Below are 25,468 nucleotides of genomic sequence, written 5' to 3' on the forward strand. Positions count from 1 at the left end.
TTATAGTGAACATCCAAAACATTTCACTCATGGATCACTGAATTTTCAGACATTCACATACTTTGCCTGGGATTATCAGCATTCATGTATGAATGTTGTGATATTCACCAAATTTCACTCATTCGCAGTAACGCATAAGATGTATGTGTGAGACATAACACTCAGGAAAACATTCATGCCAAGGATCTTGGAGGATTAGGAGAGGACTTTAGTGTCCCCTAACCATCTTCTGCATAGTTCCAGGCAACTCGGACCAAGACATTTATAGCTACCCAGATTCCCAATATTGCCGTTGTAGTTTCCAACCCCCACCTTTGCATGCCGGGATTACACACACATGTGTGTCTAGCCAGCAGTTGACCCAAGGACATCAACAAGGGAAAACAGATGACAGCTCCTTCCTGTTTAGAGAGGTTGACAGCATCAAGAACAGGGCAGCAGTCAAGAGTGGCTTTACACAAAGCAAAGGAGATGTGCATGACCAGGATTCATAGAACAAAAGACAAAGAGACAGGGAGGAAATATCTTTTATTAGAACTAGTAGTCAAAGTTACAGGGCAGTATAATAAAATCCCAAAGGAACATTTGCACATGTATCTGTGGATCTTTATCACTGGAGGACATTTTTCATTATGTGCTATCATGACCGTTGTATAGTGAGCCTAGAGCCAAATTCTTAGATGGAATTTTGAAGGGAATAAATGTTTGTTCTGAAATTGAAAAATTGGGGTTTTTTTACTCTCTGACTCTGATTCGCATGTCACCTTCAGAATGTCTCAATTCGCTATAGCGGCCAGGAAGATGAGAGCTCTTGAAGCTATTAAGAAAAACTTTGTATAGGAAAGCAAATGAGTGCGATCTTTGTTTTAATAGAGATTTTGTATGAAATAGTTTTTATCCAGGCAATGTATATTGCTGCAATTTTATCCCTTTTTTGGCTTTTTGTACATATGTAAGGATATTTTGTAACGGCCTATGGCTAAACAAATAAATGAATTCTCTCTCTCCCTCAAAGGAGCCCCGTGGCGCAGAGTGGTAAGCTGCAGTAATGCTCACGACCTGAGTTCGATCCCAATGGAAGTTGGTTTCAGGTAGCCGGCTCAAGGTTGACTCAGCCTTCCATCCTTCCGAGGTCGGTAAAATGAGTCCCCAGCTTGCTGGGGGGAAAGGGAAGATGACTGGGGAAGGCACTGGCAAACCACCCTGTAAACAAAGTCTGCCTAGAAAATGTCGGGATGTGACATCACCCCATGGGTCAGGAATGACCCGGTGCTTGCACAGGGGACCTAACTTTTACCATTTTATAGTAGTCAAAGTTACAAAAGCAAACTTTCAGACACCACAGAATGGTTCTTATGGCATATTTGCTCATAGCAATCTTTAACAGTTTAATAGGGACAAGTGTAAAGTGTTGCAATTGGGTAGTAAAAACCAGTTATATAAATATCAGATGGGTGAAACCTGGCTGGGTAGTAACACCTGTGAAAAGGATCTGAAGATTCTAGTGGGCCAAAAGCTTAATATGAGCCATCGGTGTGATGCAGTGGTTAAAAAAAGGCTGCCAGTCTTTCTTGACCTGCAGCACTTTGCACATGTGTGTTTTCACACAGCTCCATGGGTGTGTGTGTGTGTGTCATAGCTTTTGTCCGCAACTTCCCCATGTCATTAAAAACATAGCTTTCCCCAATATATTTTAATGCCTTGTTCAACAAGTACTTTCAAAAAGCAAGTACCCTGACTGGAGATAAATTCTGCTGCATGATCACTGCCTCACGGAGGAATTCTCTTCTGTTCAATTCTTGAGTCAGGTGGTGAACAGCAAAGGCAGGACTTGCCCATTCAAAACTTGGCTTGTGGGTTATCCCACCTGTTCAAAACGGTTGTGTTCATTTGCCAAAAACGGAATAAATTTGTTGAGAAGTTCTCAGTTAGCCTAATTATCGGATCCTCAATGTATGTGTGCTATTTTGAGCACGTACAAAGGCATACTTTCTGAGATAAGTTGTATGAAGTACTTTGAATACTAAAAGCACTATACACATTCTACATATATTGGACTGGATCCAAAGACTTTGTTCTGCAAATAGTGGAGCCTGCCTCTGTAGCAAGGAACCTTGCTCCAGCCATGCGTTGAAAGCTCCTTTAAATGGGAAGAGGCCTCCACCATTAGCTGAGCAAAACCTTTCGTTCCAACCCATTAATTTATCTTAAGAATCTTAACATAAATAAACAAAAGCTGCTATTCAGTTGTTAGAAAGGCCACATTTTATGAATCTGGGGAAATGAAACACAACTATATTATTCTCTGTTATTTGAATAAAGTAGTATCCTTGTAGGGGTAAATGTCATCTAATCCCACTCTGGGCAGGTCCTCCAACTTCAAAAATGTTAACCCATTATATTAAGGATATGAAGCTGCCATCTTAAAGAGAGAATATCTTCTGTGAAAGTCTTTAAAATGGTTTAAACAGCATTTCTTCTTCCCAGAGTAATTAACACAGCAAAGGTGCACAACCTGATTAAAGTGTAGGTAAAGGTTTATTCAGGAACTTACTTAGTAAAGAGGAGAGACAGAGATAGGGTCCTAACTACATGACTAGGTAAGAGAACAAGAAAGATTGAGAGTGGAATGTCCAAGAAGAAGGGAGGATATTGCCCTAACAGAGCATTCCTCAAATGCACTGGCGTCCCGACCCAAAGGCCTCCGCCGGCGCAGGGGCCCACACCGCCGGTGCCCAGAAGGTGCATGCCGGTGTGAGTGGCCCCAGCGCCGGCGTGCAGGCCCGTATGCCAGTCCCCGGCCACTGCCGCAGCCTCCTGGCACAGGCCACAGCGGCGAGCCGGGAGGCATTCCGGTGCCCCGGGAGACGTTCCCAGCGCATTCCGGTGCCAGCTGGGGCCGGGACCAACGTTAGTCGGCCTCCCAAGCCGTTTTAGCTCAGGAACGCCCCCTTTTTGGGGGGCAAGATACACTTTTTGCTGGCGTATCTCTTGCACAGGTTTTTTGCGCTGGGCGGTGCCGAAACCTCCTTAGAAGGCAACGCCGCTAGTTTGCCTCCTAAACCCAGCGCAGGCATTCCTTTCAGGAATGCGCTGTAAGAGTACCAATCTGGAGACAGGCAAGGAATGACACTTGACAGGAGAGAAGGTGCTGACCTCACTATCTTATCTAATTGTCTTCTTGCTGCCCCCTGCAGGGCCTTCTCTTCTCTGTACACCAGACATTGCCTACTCAGACAGATGGACCAGATGTCCTTTGAGGTCCCTTTCGATTCCATGATAATCTCTGAGATTATAATGACCTATTTGATAATTGCTTTTTTCTAATATTTTAAAACATAATTTAACATGTGTCCATGTGATATTGGGATGGATGTTGTCTTACAAAATATCCTCAATGACTACTTCTACTTAAATATTCTAATATATATATATATATATATATATAATGCAAATGTTTCTTGGCACATTGCACTCTGCAGGATAGACGTTGTGAAGACAGCACTGTGCAAAGAGACTTCTCGCATCAGCGTGCACTGCATATATAAAATCAGGGGCAGGCTGACTCTAAGATCAGCCATATCTTCCAGATAGATGTGAAATCTACAGAAATCTGTCCACCAGATTACTCTTGATCCCTTGCTTCTGCATTGACTTTATATTTTTACACCTTAACAAATTGGCCATACCATATCTTTAAAAAAAAAAAAAAACTACCTCAAGATGCTTTATTTACCCCCCTTCCTGTATTATACTAGCATCCTCTTCTCTGTAACACTGTTATAACAGCTGGGTCAGTCACTGACACAGATCTTAGCCACGGAAGGTCATTTTATTATAGTCTTCTCATTCACAGTAACCAGATCACAGCTCCTTTCCCATCCTCCAGAAAATAGTTGTGCATGTCAGCATCTGCTCTTTTTGAAAATATGCTATTAATAGAGAGGACTCTGCTGCAGATGGGAACAGAATGATTGAGAGACATACCGTACCAGGATAGGCAGAGATCCAAAGCCCCTGAAATGCATGGGGCTCCTGTTGCCAGTTATGGCAAAGGAATTCTCTACTCACACACAGGGCACTGCTCATTGTCACACCAGAAGACCCCTCTCATGTTTATAGACATATATCCCTGGATTATATACACTGCCTGTACTCTCCCCCCCCCCAATAAACCAAGCCAAATACACTTATAGTTCACAAGGTCTTACAGATGATTGTGAGTGTAGGGAACAATAGGTCATGAGGCATTCGTGTGAGCATAATATTTCTGGAGACGCAAGGGGATTCTTGAATAAATATACCAGCATGCCGTGGTAGAAAGGTTGGCAACAACCTACTCTTCCCATGCTTCCAGCCTGCAGAGCTGGTCCACCTATGAGGAGAAGATTTGCTTTGGGTACAAGGGGAGAAGGTCATGAACAACATGCCTCCTGCTGATCAGGAATGACACAGCAAGCCACAAACGCATTCTTTTGGGCCAGCTTGGGTTGCTGTAGGGTTAACAGAAGGCGGGTGCAGTGCTCATAATGTTACTTCACTTTTATACAGTGTTTTATAGTGCAATTCTAAACAGAGTTAACCTTTCTAAGCCCTCCCAGTTTAGGACTGCACTATCAGAGCGTTCAAGGACTTCCTTTGTATTATCTCGCCTTCTTTACAACACTGTAAGATGTCAGTATTATGATCTCCATAAGGGAGGCTGGGCCTGGGAGATCACGGGTGCTCTTACACAAGCTACTGGATTCATGGCAGATGCAGCAGACAATCCCGAGTCAGCCAAAACGAGCCATTTTGGCATCCCCCATTTGAGTTCAGAGTGATGGCAGAGGCCCATAAATGAAAGCTTGCTAAGGCATGTGAAGGTCCTTAGATAATGATCTTAACAGATGTGGGGGACAACTATAACTCCATCCTTGCCCTATGTATCTTATACATACAAAAACAATGCAGCAAGTCAGGACACGAGGCGGAAAACCAGAAAGCTTAGGGTTGCCAGGTCCCTCTTTGCCACCAGCAGGAGGTTTTTGGGGTGGAGCCTGAGGAGGGTGGGGTTTGGGGAGGGACTTCATTGCCATAGAGTCCAATTGCCCAAGCGACCATTTTTCTCCAGGTGAATTGATCTCTATCGGCTGGAGATCACTTGTAATAGCCGGAGATCTCTAGCTACTACCTGGAGGTTGGCAGAACCCTAAGAAAGCTCCACTTCTGTTCCGCGCGTCCCTTCAAAGCCACGGCATCCATTCCAGTCCCTGCACTTTGCAGCATTTTACAACTGAAACCCAAGCTGAGCTTAAGGCCAGCATTTCATAAATACATCTCCAAAATCCTGCAGAGAGGTACTGTCAGACTGAAATCAGTAGACTAATATAAGTTGCAATACGTATGCATGAAAGGGTTCCTTCGGGTGCTTTTCTTCTTCCTCTTCCAAAAGTAAATGTGTTGTGCTAATTACATGACTCCGAATGATGGGGAGGGAGAAGCATGGCAATAAGGTTCACATTCACAAACAAGAGTTGTAACACCAGTTGTCTATTCAGTGTTATAATTAGTTGTTAATCCTGCTTATATAACCTATGCCTGTGTGGGTTCTAAACCTGCAAGACAAACTGAAATCGAATTTCTTTTGTACAAAACCTTCCATTGTATAGAATAGCATGGCAAAGTCTCATATAGCTAAACATGTGAACGGAAACATGCTACTGATACTGTGAGTTAAACAGCAGTTTCTTGCTTGCCGATTTTGTGGTCAGCCCGTTTATATTTCTTTTCCTAACCATCAAATTGCTGAATGCTTCGGTTTGCTCCCCTTGACAAGGAATTCTGTTCCAACACATTGGACTACACTGCAACAAGTTTAGATTTTTTTTCAGTTTGAAAGGCACAGCCATTATTGAATGGGATTTAGGCAGCAGTTCTAATATAGAACTTACTTCCAAGTATACCTCCTCAGGATTGGTCCTATAGCTTTTTTCTCTCCAACATACATAGCCTTTAGATGTTATAGTGGTAAAAAGTTGGACTAGGTCCAGGGAGCCCCAAGTTCAAATCCTTGCTTGTAATGAAACTCAAGAGTTACCTTATCCAGTCATTTTCTTTCCAGCCTAATCTGCACCACGGTGTTATTATGTGAATAAGATGGAGGAAGGAACCATGTATGCCACACTGAGGTCCTTGGAGAAAGAGTTGGACAAAAATGCTCCAAATGAATGTCCAGGGAATTTTATCCAGCTCCTCAGAAAGACAAGCTGACTTTCCCTCTCCAGCAAACAGTGTGCTAAGCTCTTGCTAGGCTAAACCAACCAGTTCCTGTGGGCCACACTTTCACCATGAGTAGGTTTCTCATAGATCATAAACTAAAACATGACCTACAGGTCACTATTTCCTTTCCTGGGGGGGCTCGGCTTCTAATGTCTTGCTTTGCCGCCTTTCTTCCTCCATGTTGCTCCACCCACTAGCACTGCATATTATTCCTTTACACAGAGTGTATGGAACATGGATCCCAAAGAGGAATTTGTTATGGATCGGGTTGCCAACCTCCAGGTACTTGTAGGAAAAAACAGCACGAAGGCTCTCAATAATACTATTAAATGTCTAAATGCAATTGTATATATATATTTTTCCACATAACAAAATTGTAAAGTATCAAAGCATTACTTCATGCATTTGTAAATGGTAATTATTTCAAACAAAAATGTCCAAGCTGAACAAGGTAAGTGCTTGTATCTAATTTACAATAATAGCAGATATTTAAACAAAAAAAATTTTCAAAAAAAATTGAACAAGGTAAGTTCTTGCGTCTAGTTAACACTTAAGAAAAAACAAACCCAGAACATTACATACTTATATATACACAAATGACTGTAGAAAATTGCACATATGTGCTTCCATTCGTTACTAATGGTCATATGAAGTCCAAAGTAAAGTCCAAGTCTCCTGAATTCATAATCCCAATATCCAAGACGATACCTCCGGCTTGGTATTCGTTTCGCTTATGCTTCTTCAGTTATGTGTTGTCCTCATTTCATACAAAATCCATATATTTGTTCAATTGTGACCCTTAAGGTGCCTGAATTATTAAGAATGGAAACTCTGTCATAATATGCTGTTAATAATATCTGGGTATATACAAAAGAATATTTTAATCTTACCCCATGTTCCATAATGTCCCCGAGGGTTCCAAGTAAAAATAATGTTAATCTTACCCAAAGAAAGTTCAATATTGACCCTGAGGGTTCCTAGACCTTCAGTTCTCCTGTCCTTCAGAGAGGTAGTAAAAAAGTTAGTGTCAGGTGCTAATCTGACCTCCAGGTACTAGCTGGAGATCTCCTGCTAATACAACTGATCTCCAGCCAACAGAGATCAGTTCCCCTGGAGAAAATGGCCACTTTGGCAATTGGACTCTATGGTATTGAAATCCCTCCCCTCCACAAACCCTGCCCTCCTCAGGCTCCGCCCTAAAACCTCCTGCTGATGATGAAGAGGGACCTGGCAGCCCTAGTTATGGAGGTACCATAAAGATACATACTTGAAAATGGCTCATGATGTACAATGAATTGCCCGCCCTACACTTCACACAAATGCATTTATTTATTTTTTTGCATGGTTACTAGGGTTGCCAACAATCTGGAGGGGGAGAAAATATCCTCCCGTTTTAACAGAGCCTTAATGTGTGAAAATGGGCTAGTGAAGCTTTTGGCATAGTAGTAAATAACATCACGTGGTAAATTAAATATTTAAGCCTCTATTAAGGCGGCAGGATTAAAGGTTACCCTAACAGTTACATAAGCCTCACAGCATGGAGTGCAACATGACAGTAATTTATTCCCTGACCTGGGAAGACTGAAAACACTTCTGCACTGTATTTAGACCCAAGATGCAACCAGTAAGTATGCTATTGCACTCCTGGCTTGCAGAAACACATTTCCATGGAAGTGAAAGGGGAGAAAGATGATTTACCTTTCCCTCTTGACCAATCCAATAAAGAAAAAGAACACTAGAACAAAAGAAGCCTTCCAGTTTTGAGAAATTCGCTATTCAAATCACAATCAGCCCAAACTGAGCTACCCGCTAAGAGCTGCTATTGCTACACCCTTTTATATTGTACTCTCTGTGTTAACTGAGAGATGATTAGATCGCTCCCTTATACTCATCAAATAAATTGCAGGTTAATATAAAGGTCACTCATGATACTACAGAGAGCCTGGTTCTTTTTTTAAGCAGCCAGCAACATCTAATCTGCCACCCTGTGTAGGAAAAGATAAAATACTTCAGTGGAGTAGAAAGAGTCCAGGACAAGAATGTAAAACAGAAAGACAGCTTTTGATAAAGGGAAGTAGAGAAGGTAGGGTTGGTAGTAATGCCCTCATGCCTTGCCTGCTTGGTCTCAACTGTTTAAAAAGACAATGCAGAACAAAATGATGTCATTTCTAGAGCTTACAATCTGTTGGTCAAATGTAATGGGATCTTTTGACACTGCAGAACTGAAGGTACATCTGTTAAGTGCACTGATGTTTAGCTGAAAACTCTTTTGATTTAATTTCAACATGTTGGTTCTGGTTGTTTTTTTCTGACCTAAATGCAGAACTTTACATTTATCTCTGTTGAAATTAATTTTAGCCCAGTTTTCCAGCCTGTCAAGATCATCCTGTATCTTTGTCTTATACTGTATTTGCTACCCCTCCTAATTTAGTATCATTTGCAAATTTAACGAGCATCCCCTCTATTCCTTCATCCAAGTCAGGTGTGACTTGCTAGGCCCATTTCTTTGAAGAATGAGTTCAGTCTCCAAGGCCTTTGTAGCTCAAGATTCCATATGCAGGCTGCTAGCAAGATGGACATTTTCTGCATAAAAGGAATCAAGACTTAAGGCTGCAAGCATAAACATTTTTAGGAAGCAAATCCTATAGAAACCAACTGGGAATTGCTTCTAAGTAAACATGCACAGGATCAAGTCATGTCAAAAAGACCAAATTCAACTTTGCAGATGAGTTTGTGATATGGCAGTGAAAATATCCACGACCTTCCTGCTGTTCATTGTTATCTTTTGGATAGAAAATGCTTATGTTTGTTATTTACACAGAAGAGGCATGATTACATAACATAAAGCATCACAACCTAGAACTGCCCCCAGGTAAAAGAAGCAAGGAAATCTCTACATCTTTGTGCTTCCTGTTGTCTGCAAGCCAAGGAGAAGCACCACGTGCAAAACAAAGTTGCTAATCAAGCTGCTGCAAATAATTGCCTGCCAAGTCAGAGAGTGACGGTGAATGCCTTAATGCATGCTGTAACTTGATGTATATAGTCTCAGCTTTAGACCCAGTTAATTCTGGAATCAAAGTGACTGTGGCAGGTAAGATTGCACGTAAAACTGCCTTATAACTGAGTCAGGCCATTGGTCTATCAATGTCAGCATTGTCTGGGCTGACTGGCAGCAACTCTCTAGGGTCTTGGGTAGAGGTCCCTCACATTACTTACTACCTGACCCCTTTAACTGAAGATGCTGGGGACTGAACCTGTAACTTTCTGCACACAAAATAGACCAGTAAGCCATAGCTCCACCCCAAAATCATACTCCAGAATGTTCTAATTACTTCTCAAGTCAGCAATTTTATTTTTGCTAAAATTGACAATAGATTCCCAATTTTTCTTAAAAGTAGGAATTATTCTACTGTTGTATTGTCCAATAGTTTTGGACTGTAGAGGACTACCCAACCCTCATATCTTTAACATTTCTCTCACATATCAAACACGATCATGTGTTAGGCAGATGATGAGAGGGCAGATGATGAGAGGAAGGGCATCTTGGCCATCTTCTGGTCACTAGGGGTGTGGAGGGGGGAGGTAGTTGTGAATTTCCTGCATTGTGCAGGGGGTTGGACTTGATGGCCCTGGTGGTCCCTTCCAACTCTATGATTCTATGATTCTATGTGACATGGTTCCACAAATGCCCAAAAAGGAATAGGACTTTACATTTCTGCAAACCTCAAAAGAATAGCAAAAAAGTCAGATGACTTCAGTTGCAAAACAGCCATCATCTATCCAAGAGTCAAAACATATTTCCAGTGATTCTCTTTCCCATGACCAGCCAAACATTACTCATCCAATTTCAGGAATAGCAATGGGCAGAGTTAAGGCTCCCATTCTGCTGAGCAATTATCTGTGATGAAGTACACTGAAGGTGTGGATCCTTTGTAGGCATCCAAAAAAGGTGCCCTCAGAAGAGTGGGTGAGGAGTTTGAAACACAAGACCAGAGGCAGGCAGATGAAGCCAGCTTTATTGCAGTTACAGAGACCCAAGATGTGTAAATTCCAGACCACGCCTAAGAGTTTCTGAGAGCAATCCTAAGCAAGTCTACCCAGAAACCTACTCAGGTCTATTCAGTGGGGCTTACTCCCAGAAAAGTGTTATTTCCTGTGAGTTTGCTGAGTGACAGCAAACTTCAAACCATCCGGTCAGAAACAATGAACTGGATGTGGAAATGGAAACCTTGGAAGTATATGTGGAGAGAACTTCAAAGCAAGTATCAGCAATGGAGGATATGGAACAGAAGGCTAAAAAGCTTGCCCCCTTGGCTAAAGAAATATGTTGACCTATGAGAAGACTGGAGAAATGGGGCACTTGGATTCCATGAAGGCATTGAAGGTATCTGATGCATTTTAATTAATATTTTAATATTTATAATGCAGTAGCACATCAACATTGCTATGGACTATATGGAGCTAGATCACCCAATTTTGCCAAAGCAATGGGATATGGCTTTAAAGTTTATACCTGTTCTCTCCATAGATCTTGTTGAGACTTGTTCAGCATAAAATGATGTTCAAGATATACTAGACACCACAGCAACTCTTTAGCAACTCTTCAGGGATGCTCTAGGCTGATCCTGCATTGAACAGGGGTTGGACTGGATGGCCTGTATGGCCCCTTCCAACTCTATGATTCTATGATTGAGTAAAATATCTAATTGTTGGTGTTGTAATTCACAGGATGCCTTTTTTCCAGGCTTGTTGGCAATCCTACCTAAATGGCTAGATTCTGGGTATCTTAGAGAGTGACTATTCCCACATAACCTCCCCTGTTATGGAGGGCTATTAGGTTTCTTAAATTCATAGTACTCCTAACTTAGGGATGTACCGTATATTTTTGTCATCTAGATTGTGTGAGCAACTGTCCTTGTGGCAAGACCCACAATTTGGGTTAAGAATTCACATCAAGCCACACAAAATATTAGGTATTATATGGCATCTTATATTCAATTATTTTTAAAAATATATAGTTATAAGTAAAATTAATTTGGCTTTCTTTTTTTGTCTCCCTTTTCTTATGGTTTTCTATTTTCAGATACAATTATTTTAAAAGGTTTATTTCCAGATGTGTTTTTATACTTTTTATGACCACTGAGGAAGGCCTACTCAGGCCGCAGCACATCTGGTCAAGCACTGGTCATTTACATTATTATATTAACTGTGCATAAGAATTTTATAACTGATTTTTAAATGTAGCCTGTATTCCAGGCCCTGTGTTTTTAACAATTTTACTGTGTACACCTTGAAATAAATGTAATTATTTTGTTACGTTGTATAGTTTGTAGCTCAGCCTTTGAAGCTCTGTCTTTTAAACTATTTGCCTGCTTCTTGAAGGCTAACCGATGGTTAAATAAATAAATAAAAGGGACCCTCCGTGCCCTTACTACAGCTAAAAGACAGGGCAGCCCATTCCTGAGGGGGAAAGCTGTGCCGGTGTCTGGAGGCAGTGCAGCGGCGCTGCCTCCAAAGGAGGTTTCGCCCCCACACACTGAAGCCGAAACCTTGCCCTCACTCGCAAGCCCAGTGGAACCGCTCCATGGCTACGCCACCTTAAAAGGTGGCAAAAGTGCCAGTAAGGGCAAAGGAAGCGTTCCTGGGCCGAAAGGGCTTAGAAGGCCGCCTAAACGCGGCTCCTCCCTCGGACTGGCCCGGGAATGATCCTGGGAGGACGGTGCACAGAGGTGCGCTGTCTGGACACCAGCATAAGGCTATGTCACAGCAGCACCGAGAGGATGGTGTGTGCGCCTTCCCCCCGGCGTCCGTGCCACCCTGGGCAGCGCAAGTGGCATGGGCGCTGGTACTGGGGGTCCAGACGCCGGCGCAGCCCCTAGCCTCCTGAGGACTTCCGTCCTTTCTGCTCAGGAAGGGGCCATCATACTATAATACTGGAAATATAAAAGCCCACCTCTCTGGTAAATCAATGGAGGTCCTTAGAACTCTTATCAATATTTGAACACATGGCATATAGATGGCAATTGCATATGGACTTTTTTTTAGATATTTGTAACTTGTTTTTAGAAACTTATGTGTAGATCCGCCACCACTGTCATTATATTTTTGTCTTTATGTATATCCTTTTTATAAAGTGTTTTTCCTTTGTTTTTTTCCTGGGGATTTTTGAAGGGGGGAATAAAGAGAAAAAAAGGACTGTGTTCAAAGGTAGTATACCTCTGAATGCCAGTTACTTGGGGCAACAACAGAGGGAGGCTTTGGCCTTTGTGACCTTGCCTGTGACCATCAGGAGCATTTGGTTCACCGCTGTGAAAAATAGGATGCTGGTTTAGATACTTAATAGGGTTTTTCTTACATTTCTACATTTTCAGCCAGTGTCTGTCTTCTTAAATGCTGTCTGCAAGAGATGGTCCACACTTCAGAGAATACTCAACTAAGGCAAATGTAATGTACTGATTTTAGCTAAAATGTCGAATACACCTAAGGGAGGTAGGCCCATTTCAATGACTGTCATGTTTTTGTAAGGGGTGAAGGCCCACACTGATTACCTTTCAGCAAGACAGGTTACCAACAGAGGCTGCAATGACTGTAAAGGTAAAATCACCCTTCCTGCTTTTTATATTGTAAACCAAGTCAGGTCAAAGTCTAATTTCCTAAATTATAGAAACATAGAGCTGGAAGGGTCCACAAGGGTCATCTAGTCCAACCCCCTGCACCATCTAGTCCAACCCCCTGCACAATGCAGGAAATTCACAACTAACTCCCCCAGACACACTTTCCCAGTGACCCCTGCTCTATGCCTAGAGAAAGGCCAAAAACCTCTAGGATCCCTGGCCAATCTAGCCTGGAGGAAAATTCCTTCCTGACCCCAAAGTGGCAATCAATATTACCCTGGGCGTGCAAGAAAGGACCATGAGAGCTGAGCACTGAATCATCCCTTCCTGCCCTTCCTCTCATGATCTGCCTAAGGTCATAGAATCAGCACTGCTCACAGATGGCCATCTAGCCTCTGCTCAAAAACCTCCAAAGAAGGATAGCCTACCACCTCCCGAGGAAGCCTGTTCTACTGAGGAACTTCTCTAACTGTCAGGAAGTTCTTCCTAATGTTTAGCTGAAAACTCTTTTGATTTAATTTCAACCCGTTGGTTCTGGTCCGACCTTCTGGGACAACAGAAAACTCCACACCATCCTCTATATGACAGCCCTTCAAATACTTGAAAATTCATGTCTTTATTAGGATAATATCTACAACCACAATTTCAGTTCTCAGTTAGGATCTCTGGGCAATAAAACTAGTAAATAGCAACAACAGCAACACATAAGTAAATAAAAAGTCCCTTTAAACTGTGTGATTGCAAATTCAAAAGAGAAAAGAAACAAGAGGGAGAAAAATATGTAGTAAAGTCAGTTTCTTGTCTTACTTATGTAGGGTCAGCTTTTAAAGGACAAAGACGTCGCACAGGCTGCCTGCATGTCGACCATTAAGTGATTTCAAGAGACCATCCCGTGCAAGGAAGAAGTCTTCTGAAGAGAACAGAATCATTGTCTCATAACATGATGTAACCCTTGGCCAACAAGACCAGTGTGCATTCAGCCCATGTTATTTTTATTTGATGTCATGTGCAGTTTTATAATTGTTCAGGTAGGTGTGTCCATATGTGTATACATATCTATCTAAATACCTAATATATTCTAAATATGATAATAACTCTTGTGTGCTCTAGATTGCTCTAGGCTGATCTTGGCAAGAATTGGCAAAAATCTCTCCTCTCCCTTCTCTCACTTACTTATTTAATGCTGTTCTCCCCGATATGGACTTAAAACAGCTTACAACAACTGTGACAGACAGCTGAGTACTGATGTGTTGTCCCAGCTATGGAACCTTGAGTGACAGGAGGTTCGAAAAGAAAAAAAAAACCAGATAATTCTACTGTTGGCTGTTGAGACTTGGCAGTTGGAGAATGACAATTGACAGTTGGAGGTTAGTACCCACGGTTGAAGGAACACAGTTGTGAGTAGGATCAAGAAGGATCCTGTGTGTGGGAAGTGAATTGAGTATCCTTCCCTGAGGGAAATAGCTCCAAAGAAAAGGGGTGTTCCCTAACCAACTTTGAAGAGGAAAACTGGGAACCTGTGTGTTTTGTTCCTGCCTCCACCAACTTTAGAAATATTGTTTCAAAGACGCTTATGTCAATTCAACCAAGCAGTGACTGTCAAGTGTTCAACCTCTCAAAAGCAACCACCCCGTCTGTGAAATTTATCAGCTAAATACAAAATTTCTGTTGTATATAATTATTCTTGTTGTGGTGTTACCTGCTGAATTTACTCCTGAAACCTCCCTGACAACCTGACTTTACCATTTCCCCAAAAGAGAAAAATAAAACAATTTTGAGTTCTTAATTCATTCAGCGTCTCTTGTGACACTGTCTGACTTAAACAAAGGGTTTTTTGGCTGATTCCAAATTGTCCTCAGTGTGGGTCAGAAAAACAACAAGAGACAAGTCATAAGTCTCTGGAGTGACCCTGGTGAGGACTAACATAAAAGAGATCCATCATAACAACATACTCCTCTATTTCATTTTATTCTTGCAACAACTGAGAGAGACTTGTTCAAGGTTGACCAGTAGGCTTGCCAAGTGCCTGCTTCAAGCAGGCAATCTCCTGGGCAAGGGCCCTCCTACCCATCCTTGCCTCTAGAACCAGTCGGAGAAACAGTGTGTGTGTGTGGGGGGAGAGAAATGATGTTGGGCTACATGCCAGTTTCATGTCTGGGGAAAAACCTTGACATGATGCCAGATGTCAGCTGATGAGCCAGAAACTCTACGGTAATACTATAGTGTTTAGCAAATCAGTCTATGCACTGACATCAGGTTTTTGCCCAGATGTGATGTTGGCATGTAACCTGACATCATTTCCACCACTTGCCCCAACCCAAACCTCCACCTGGCATCCCTATCACTCAGTGAGTTACCATGGTAGAGTGGTAAATTGAACCTCGGTCTCCCAGATTTTAATCTGATACTCTAACCACTAGAACATGCTGGCTTTCACAGGATTCCCAGCTTGCTTGTCCCCCCTCCCCCAAGTGCTGGCTAATTCGCCAGTTGTACCTGTTCCTGGACAACTAGGAAATCGCCACAATCATCCACGACATATTATTCACATTACTAAAATCCACATGGAGGACAGTTTGCAGAGCTGTCTAGGGGGCACAGAGAAGGAGCCAACCATGGCCACCTCCATCTCCGATATGGCTTCCTGGTGCATTGCAGAGGAGATGGCTGAAGGCTGGCTGAAGGAGGAGTTGGAGGAGGGGGTTGGAGAATGGGGGCGTGTTGAGACGTGGAAAGATTGATCGCCAGCTGAACTATACACCTACTCACATCTGAGATAAGCAAAGAAGAAAACATATTTTTGGGATAAAACAGGGATTGGAAAAACTGGGGAAATTGTGGAATGGAAGCAAGCTGAGCCCCCAGGGAGGGGGACATCGTGCATAATCCCCACAGAGAATCGGGACATTTGAGGGAGAATCATAAGACAAACCAGGCATGCATATCCGACCCTAGTCTGAACAGTCCCCAAGCCTGCCATGCAAAGACATCAGTCTTTAGTGACTTCTAGTTTACAGTACTGCAACTTAACATGGAGCTGCCGTTGAGATGGCTCAGAAACTTCATTTTGCACAAAATGACATAGCCAGATTTTTGCTTGGCACAACCGTGCAGGATTGTATTTCTCCAATACTGAAACAGTTACATTTGCTTCCTGTTTGTTCCCAAGTTATTCAAGATGCTGGCTTCAGCGTGGTGTTGTGGTTAAGAGCGGTGGACTCTAATCTGGAGAAATGGGTGTGATTCCTTGCTCCTCCACATGAGTGGAGGACTCTAATCTGGTGAACCGGGTTGGTTTCCCCACTCCTACACATGAAGCCTGCTGGGTGACCTTGGGCTAGTTACAGTTCTCTCTGAACTCTCTTAGCCCCACTTACCTCACAGGGTGTCTGCTGTGGGGAGAGGAAGGCAAGGCAATAGTAAGCCGGTTTGAGCCTCCTTAAAGGTAGAGAAAATCATCTTCTTCTTCAGCATTTGATGCTTTAAATGTAACTGACACACAAAAATGTCCTGTCCCTTTAACAGAGGTTTAATGGGATGTTATTTACCTGGTGATATGTGCCTCCATGCCACAAGAAGCCTCATCTGCCCATTTCCACACATTCGGTCTGTACTAAAGGCACAAGGCCTTTTTTTCTCCAGGTCTGTTGGCAATCCTACCTTAAAGGTTAGATTCTGGGAATCTTAGAATGTGACTATTCCCATATAACCTCCTTTATGGTCTCAGATCATCAAGTGAGGCTCTAATTTGGGTTCCATTACTCAGAGAGGCCAGAATGGCCTAGATGTGCAGCATGGACTTTTGGGCCCAAAGTTATCCATCCATGGCAGAGTGGAGATTAGAACCTGGGTCTCCCAGACCCTAGTCTGACACTCTATCCACTACGCCACACTGGTGAAATGGGCAGTTGAATCTTTTCATGACATGGCGGTAAAGTAATGTCACCTGGTAAATAACAGCCCTAATTGCTACATGTGGTGTTGGATGTGTTACGGATACCGTGGACTGCCAAAAAAACAAATTGGGGTTACAGATCAAATCAAGCCTGAACTGACCCTAGAAACTAAAATGACTAAACTAAGGCTATCGTATTTTGGTCACATTATGAGAAGACAAGAGTCACTGGAAAAGACAGTCATGCTAGGAAAAGCTGAGGGCAGCAGGAAAAGAGGAAGACCCAACAAGAGATGGATTGACTCAATAAAGGAAGCCACAGCCCTCAATTTGCAGGATCTGAGCAAGGCTGTCAAAGATAGGACATTTTGGAGGACAATGATTCATAGGGTCGCCATGAGTCAGAAGCGACTTGACGGCATTTAACACACACACAGTTGGTACAGTCTGTTTTGGATAGTCTGGGTTCCATCAATCTCCACAGAACGCTAAGGTCTTTATTAAGGACGCTTCTGAAATATTTAATGTGTGGGGTCCTCTCATCGAGTCCAGGTGAAGCTCTAGCATGATAGTATCAGTTGACTCCATAATTTAACCCATTTCAGTCAGCCAAGTTTCTGGAATCCCATTCCACCATCATTGCCACACCATCAGGAAAAAAATAGATTTTTATGGTACACAGAGCACACAGCCCTCCCAAAGTACACACAGCCAAAGATAGGATGAGACTCTGGTTTCTGGGTTATTGTTCACCACCTGGATATTCTACTGACTGCTGCATTTTGAAAGGGGGAGGGTGCTTTATATGCTAATAGGAGGAAACTCATCAGTTCTGCACTAGCTACAGGGAACCCTAGTCAGTTGGGAGGCCTTGTATTGTGTGAGTGTTAACAAACAAGTGTTTTAAACTGCCAAGCTTTTAAATGCATACAATATGTACTCATATATAATGTGCATACATGCGTTGTATGCAAAATATAAACAACAACATCACCAGTAGGCTACCTTCATTTCCCCACATGATGTCCATGAGCTTGTAATGATTCTAATGATGTGTCAATTAGCCCTATTTATGTCCCAGTTCAGTCAATTGTTTTAATGGCTTTGCTAGATTCATGTTTTGTAGATAAAATACCTCTCTCTAATTCAGTTTCTGGCGTAGCAAGAATGTGCGGTCCTAAGCAGAGTTACACCCTTCCAAGCCCATTGACTTAAGTGGACCTAGAAGGATGCCACTCTGTTAAGACAGAACTGAAATCCAGGTCGCTGGTTCAAATCTCATCTCCACTACACACGTGCATAAAAAGCTTACCGGGTAGCCTCAGACAAGCCACAGTTACCCATCTCCGATGTAGGAATAATATTGCCCTACCTTACCGGGATGTTGAGAATTACTACGATAATACATGTGAAAGTACTGTATAAATGCTAAGTATAATTATTAGCAAAATATAGATTTGGGAGGGAAAATTTTTTCTGTCATCAGGTGCTTTTAGTCTGCACACCAAACAGAACCAGAATTGCTATCATTTTCTCATCAACAGCCACAGGCTAATAACGCTGGTTGGGAATTTTCATCCCACATATAGATAAAGCTGCATTATACGGAGTCAAGCCACTGGTCTATCAAGGTTAGCGCTGTCCATTGAGTGACTGAAAGTGATTCTCCAGTAGAGATCTTTCACTTCACCTACCACATAATCCTTTTATAACAGGAGATGCCAAGGACTGAACCTGGGAGCTTCTACATGCAAAGCAGATGCTCTGCCACTGAGCCACAGCCCTCTCACAGCACATGAACCAAAGGCCTGGAAGCCAGTAAGTGGATATATCTATCTAATAGTGCTCATACAGCTATAGCCTGGAGCAGAAAATAAAGGAATAAAAAAATGCCTTACTTAGTGTTATTCTTGTGGTATGTAATTATTGCCCCTACCGTATAAATTTAAGACAGAGTAACAGAATCATTTGTATCTGATAGTAGCCACAGCTCCCGTGCCCTCCTACTGCCAGATGCCTTGTTGGACATTTCCATATTTTTAAATAAAGGAGTAATTAAACTGGCCCTCAGCTCATTAAATACAGGACACTCCATGACCATATGTTCGATAGTTTTAAATTTGTCATGTGAGCATCTACATGTTCTATTTGATAGTTTTAACTTTGTCATGTGAGCATCTACATGTTCTATTTGAATATGGCATGTGTCTATATCTGCCCTCCAAAACCGCCAAAGGAAGGGCATTCATTCTTGCCAAAGTAAAAGCTCTTCTGAGCTTTGGTATAGTCAGGTAATAGAAATACTTCAGCAGTTGCATCAGAAGGGCAATACCCCAAAAGGAAGTCGAGCATACCCTACGAGCCCTAACAAATGTACTGTTAGAGTCTAATTCCTGTACTCGCAGTTATTACCTCTAGTTATTTCTATGGTCTCTGTAGTCTTTACTATGTCATTTGTAATTCCTAGACATTTCATTTTCTTTTCCAATAAATAATCCCATTGGCTAATGTGCATGGATCTGGGTCACTGGATTTGGGTTATACTTGTCAATACATGTACAAATGGGTCAGCTAAATGATGAATAAACTTCTTTCAGTTTTAATTAGAATGTTCACAACCAGAAAGCATACCTCCCCAACCCCCCAAGTTTGACCTCTTTGGCAGGATAATCTTCAATTTATGATCCCCCAGGCTAGTTGCCCAGCCCTGGATAGCCTAGGCTGCCCCAATCTTCCTGGAAGCTAGGTAGGGCTGGCCCTTGGACGAGAAACTACCAATGAAGTCCAGGATCACTATGTGGAAGCAGGCAATGGCAAACCACCTCTGTTTGTCTCTTGCCTTGAAAACCTTACGGGGTCAACAAAGTCTGCTGCAACTTGATGACACTTTACACACACACACACAGGCAAATTGAGGCTCATCTTGTAACATCTGCCACTTGCTGGGTTTTCGGTGGTTCTTTTTGAAGCTGGACCCCCGCTGTCACTGCAAGAGGAAGGCCACATCCGTGCGAGAGGAGGACTCGCATCCACCATTTCTGTATTCTTCCTTCCAGCTGGTTATTCTAGCAGCCTCTGAGTTGCCCATCGTTCATGCAGATAAGCTGTGGTTTTGGATGAGTAAGGTCTGATAAAGGGACTTCTGTTTCATCTCTAGCATGCGGGGGATATCTGTGTAGAATTACCCGCCGCTTATCTAATTTCATTCCCCTTTTGTCAGAAACAGATTAAGGCAAAATTAATCTTGTGACTCAACACAAGACTTTCCCTTCCGTGTCTAGCATGTATTGCTGAAGGATGCCACCAAAGCACCTACTTCTTGGAGGCCAAAAAACTAAGGTGATCGTGGCAGGCGAGCAGAAAATGAGCAGAAAATAAGTGACATTCATGGTACTTCACAAACATTCCTTCCAGATGCATTCAGACATACCAAAATGCAAGGAGTGAGCACAGTGGGCCCAGCCTCACCCAGTTCATGATTAAGCTGTCAGATGTGCCAATCAGCAAACTGAATGCTGACTCAGTTGACTGTCCTTCCCCCTTCCTCATTCTTCATATGGGCTGCCCGCCTTAGAAATGTTCTAAAGTCCATAATGCGTGTTCAGTTGAACATCTGTCCCTTCCCTTATTTAACACCACACACAAAACCTTTTCTAAATGTTGAAAAACTGCTCTGGAGCATGAGGGAGGAGTAGCCTTATGATGTCATAGGGAGCCAGCCAATCAGCAATGGGCACATCCCGCTTCAGCAGCAAACAGGAAGGACAGGTTTCCCTTGAAGAGAAGATTTATGTCTGAGCAAACATGGTACGTGTGCCTTCGCAGTGGGCTCACTGCTCAAATTGTATACATCTAGACACACCCTCAGTAACCTTTACAATGATCCTATGAGGTAGGTTAGAATTATTATCTCTGTTTTGCAGTCTGGAGACTGAAACTGTGTCTGTTGCATAACAGCACATTGCAAAGTCATGCAGGGTGAGATTTGAACCTGGGACTTCCTTGTTTGCAGCAAAAACACCCATACTACACTAGCTCCTACAGTATGCAGATACTCAGAAAGCAAGAACCTGCTTCCTTTTTACAGACAAAAATACCATCAAAACCTTCCACTAGGGAGATTCACAGCACAATCCTAAACAGAGCTGCTTTCTCCTTATTCTAGGGATTCAGGAGGGTCTAGCTCTGTTTAGGACTGCACTGTAATTAGAAGAGTTGGTTTTTATACCCCGCTTATCTCTACCGAAAGGAATCTCAAAGTGGCCTACAATCACCTTCCCTTCCCCCCACCAACAGGCACCTTAAGAGATAGATGAGGCCGAGAGAGTTCTGAGAGAACTGTGACTGGTCCAAGGCCACCCAGCAGGCTTCGTGTGGAGTGGGGAATCAAACCTGGTTCTCCAGATCAGAGTCTGCTGCTCGTAACCACTACAGCACACTGGCTCTCAGTTAGCCTCCAGTTCTGCTGCTCATCTTTACTTTGGCCCTCAGCCTTGAGATGAACCAGCAAGGCCCGTGCATGGCTTACTGCTGGTTTTATGTTTCCGGAGGGGGTTCTTGCACCATTTCTGTGGCCCCGTAGAGACTTTGTGAAACCAGAGACCTCTGTATATGGCAAATCCATTCAAACCCTACCTCGCCTTTATAAAAGTAAAACAATCTACATATGTGGGTCTTTGACTGAGAAGACAAAGACACTTCATTGTCCCCTGGAATGTCCAACTGGTAGATGAGTTACCTGCAACCCAAAAGCTTGCACAGTGGATCCTGAACAACAGTTAGTCCTAAGAAAGGTATTGCTTTCCTGATTCTTTGAATGTTGTCTTGAATTAACTTTCACTTTAAGAGGCATCCTAGGGTCGGAGTGGACAGTTTTTGCTTCCAGAATCTTAAAGCTCACTAGGATATAATGGAGGTAGAATTGGTGATAATTCCATAGTTCAAGCCCCAAATGACTCCTTTAAAAATAAATCTCATCAACAGGATCCCTTTCTAGACGGACTACAAAACGGGTAGTGAGAGGCGAAGAATAGGTTTGCCAGGTCCCTCTTTGCCACCCGTGGGAGGTTTTTGGTTCGGAGCCTGAGGAGGGTGGGGTTTGGGGGAGGGACTTCAATGGCATAGAGTCCAATTGCCAAAGCGGCCATTTTCTCCAGGTGAACTGATCTCTGTCGGCTGGAGATCATTTGTAATAGCAGGAGGTCTCCAGCTAATACCTGGAGGTTGGCAACCGTAGCGAATAAGCAGTCTTTAGCCCATTCTCTCGGTCCAGGAGGGGTGGGTGTTCCATGTTTTCCGTTGTACACCCCCCCCCCACGGCCCAATGGCCATATCGAAACCTGCCCGAGACCTATTCCTACGGCCGCCACCCAGCCTGCCTCCCCTCCACGGGTCCCAGAGTTCACGTGGAGCAGCAGAAAGCTCCCCCCACGGCTTCTCCAGAAGCCCCGCCTTCCGACCGTTGTCTGTCTCCCATTGGCTGTCGCGGACGGCCGCAGCTCCGACAGCGGGCGGGCCCCTTTGTGACGCCACAATCAGCTGTTTGAACGTTCTAATTTCTGAGCCGAGATCAACCCGGGATTCAGCAATAACAGAAAAATAATAATACCAAGACTGCAGCCAGGGGAGGGCGGGTGTCCGGAGGCCAGAGCAGCCGCAGGCAGCTTACAATGGTGTATATCTTCTGAGAAGATCCGAAACACCGTTCAAATCATCGCCGCCGCCGCCTCCTTCTCTTCCCCTGCATTCTCTTTGTGTGTGTGTGGTGGGGGTGTCCTCCCCCCCCATTTTTTAAACATCATTTCTATTATCGATCTTGGTTGATTTCAATTAAAACTACCTCACAGACTCTGCCTAAAGCTGGTGCTTTAAAAAAAAAATCGTGTCCGGTTTTCTTTGTGGCGTTGTTTACAAAAAACATTTGATGACATTCAAGGCCAGGTAAGCGTTCTTTTCTTCCCTATTTCTGTGCAGCTGATTTCTTTTCAAACTTGAGGAGCCTCCCCACTCTTTGTGGTGGAACTGAACCCTACCTGTGATTTTTTTGGGGGTGGGGTGGGGGTGCTTTTCCGTCGCTGAGAGCCATCTCTTTGCATGTAAGGTATTTGAATGGCTTGTGGCATTCGGTTTTGATATCTATTCCCTTTGTATCTCGCAGCTTGGATGCGGCCGGGAGCGTCGTTTTTATGCTTATGAATACGTTGTTACGGACGCATTATGATTTCTTTCTCTGGTTGGCAGGGAAAGAGCGAATGCATCACCTTGGGATAGGAAGGCACTCAACACTGGGGTGGGGGGGTCTTTGTATTGGTTTGAGTTCAGAAATAGAAAGCCAAGAGGCACCAGGCAGAAGCTGCGGGGTATTCGGGGTTTGGGGGAAAGGCTTGTGTTTACTTTACCCCCACCCCCCGCCGGAATCATCCTCTGCTTTGACTTGTGAATTAAAATGAGAAGGGGGGGGGAGAATGCCTGTGGGTTTTTGAGAGCACCTCCCCGTATTTACACTCACGATTTCATGGGAAGGGGCCTCGGTATTAAACAAAAGGCTGTGGGAGATCGACCGCGCCAGAGGCGCCGGGATCTGGCTTGTTTGTCACTTGACTCCCTTTCTTCGAAGCGCAGAAAGGCCCTTTTGTCCCGGCTTGCTTGGGCGACCGAAAAAGGGCAGATATTAATAATAATAGCGGGGGGGGGGAAGGGGACTCGGGGGAGCGAGGCGAGGGAAGGGGAGAGGCGCGAAGGCCAGCCCTCCCCTTGTTTGTATGGAGCCCCGTCTCCCTGAGGTCATAACAGGCGAATGGAAAATGTTCCTCATCATTAACTGCAGCTCGGAGCTGCAAGTCCTGCCAGCGACCGCTACGTACGGGCCTTAGAATAGACGGGCTCGGTTTGTTTTCTTGGGAATGGCTGATATGCCTCCCCTCCTTGTCTGTTCTTTTTATTGTTGTTGTTGTTGTTGTTGTTGTTGTTTGCATGGGTAGGATTTCTCACTGCTGGGAACCTTTGCAAGGGGTCGCGTGTCAGATCGGTCGCCTCTCTCTGGCTTTGTAAAATGTAATCGACATTACATTGGGGGAGGGGTCGGGAAGGCAAGGGTGGTTGGGGAAATGCGCGGTTGCAGACAAAGCTCTCCTTTCCGCACCGGCTAGCCTTTCAGTGCAATGAAGATGCGTGCCGAGCAGGGTCCGTAAAGTGCAAATAGGCATATGCGGGACCAGAATCCAAGTCATCCGCTAGAGGACTGGAGGGTCGCTGCCTCTTTGGGCGAAAACGCAGGGGAGGTTCTGCCTTGGATTTGCCGCTCTCTAGATGCCCATTTCCCCCATCTGAATTCTCAAAACTCTGCATGGGGGTTTATTTTTGAGTTTTGAGAATTTGGCTGGGGCAAATGTGCGCTTGGAGAGCGGCAGATCCAGGGCAAAACCTCCCGTGCGTTCGGTCAAACTAGCAACAAAGAGCTGACTTGTGAAAGTGGCCAACAGACATCCCGTTTGTAGAGCTGGAGGGAACTGGTGAGTGGGTTTCACCAACCTGCTGATTTCTCTCCTTATATACACCCCCTGCTTTTTGCCTCTTTGTTATTTGTTTCTTGGCCAACGGAATAAGACTTCAGGTTGATCTCTCCCCCCATTGGCTGCCTGGCATTGGAAGCTTGTGGTGACGTCGTCGTGATTTGCATATGACATTGAGGCGTCACCAAGGCCCGCCCTTTCCAAGCCTCTCCCCCCCCCCCCCACGCATATTGAAGCTGTCCTCCTTTGACCTGTGCAAAAAGCTGTCGCGGGTTGCGGGGCCCGAGATCGGTGCATTCCTTTGACGATTTTGTAGGCAGAGGCCTGCGTGGAGTCATGGAAGATTTTTTATTTTTGTACCGCTGAGCAGGAAAGCAAGAAAGCGGCTCAGCAGAAAAGGCCCCTGAGGAGGAGGAAGGAGGGATGTTCTTCGCCTTTGCGCCACTAACTCATCTTTGTTGAGAGCTTTGCAAAGAGTTCGGATTTCAGGCTCATTCAGCGCGTTATGTTTTATTTACCTCCTTTCTTAAAATATTTATAATCTGCATCCTCGGTTTAAAAAGATCACCCGTGGTTGCTCACACCAAACTTTTAAAGAAATATGTGAATCAACGTTTTTTTTAAAAAAGCACAGAAGACCCATTCACAACAGCATCGGTTTAGCATCGGTTTCTATTAAAACAGCAGCAGATGATAAATCATCATCTCAGATCACGGCATGCTAATGTGTAATTTCATAGTGGGCACAGCAGGAAAGCAAAATCTTCCATGCGCCATAAAAGCAGAATAGGCAACAGCGCAGTTTTTCCATGGTTGAATTAAAACGAGAACTCAGAGAATGTTTTGAATGATCTCAATATGTATATATGTCTCAGTGTGTGTGTTGCATCAAAACATATTCCATGCTTGCCCAGAAATTGTTCCCTAGTCTTTGTATTGCATTATTTAATCACCAAGTGTGCCTTTTCTGCACTGAGATGATCATTCATTGCCCTTCATCAGCACGTAAAAAAAATTGTGTTCCAAGATTTGAGTCCAGTAGCATCTAAAAGACCAACTGGATTTCCAGGGTGTAAGCTTTCAAGAGTCAAAACCTCCTTAGGCCATTTATGTTTGGGTACTTTGCCTCTTGTTCTCTGCTGGACTGCTTTGGGGATTCGTTGGAGTTAGTCATGATTTTTCTGACC

General features: G+C 43.8%; 1 protein-coding gene across 3 annotated transcripts in view; it reads left to right on the forward strand.

The window, feature by feature from the left end:
• Window positions 1-22,657: 22,657 nt before the first annotated feature.
• Window positions 22,658-25,468, forward strand: part of TP53INP2 (tumor protein p53 inducible nuclear protein 2) — a 48,240-nt gene continuing 45,429 nt past the window's right edge. For all 3 annotated transcript variants that reach the window (XM_056845552.1, XM_056845553.1, XM_056845554.1), the window contains exon 1: window positions 22,658-22,710. The gene's annotated coding sequence lies outside the window, so the exon portion shown is untranslated. The remainder of the gene's footprint in view (window positions 22,711-25,468) is intronic.

Source organism: Euleptes europaea, chromosome 2, assembly GCF_029931775.1.
Source record: "Euleptes europaea isolate rEulEur1 chromosome 2, rEulEur1.hap1, whole genome shotgun sequence".
Lineage (NCBI taxonomy): Eukaryota > Metazoa > Chordata > Lepidosauria > Squamata > Sphaerodactylidae > Euleptes > Euleptes europaea.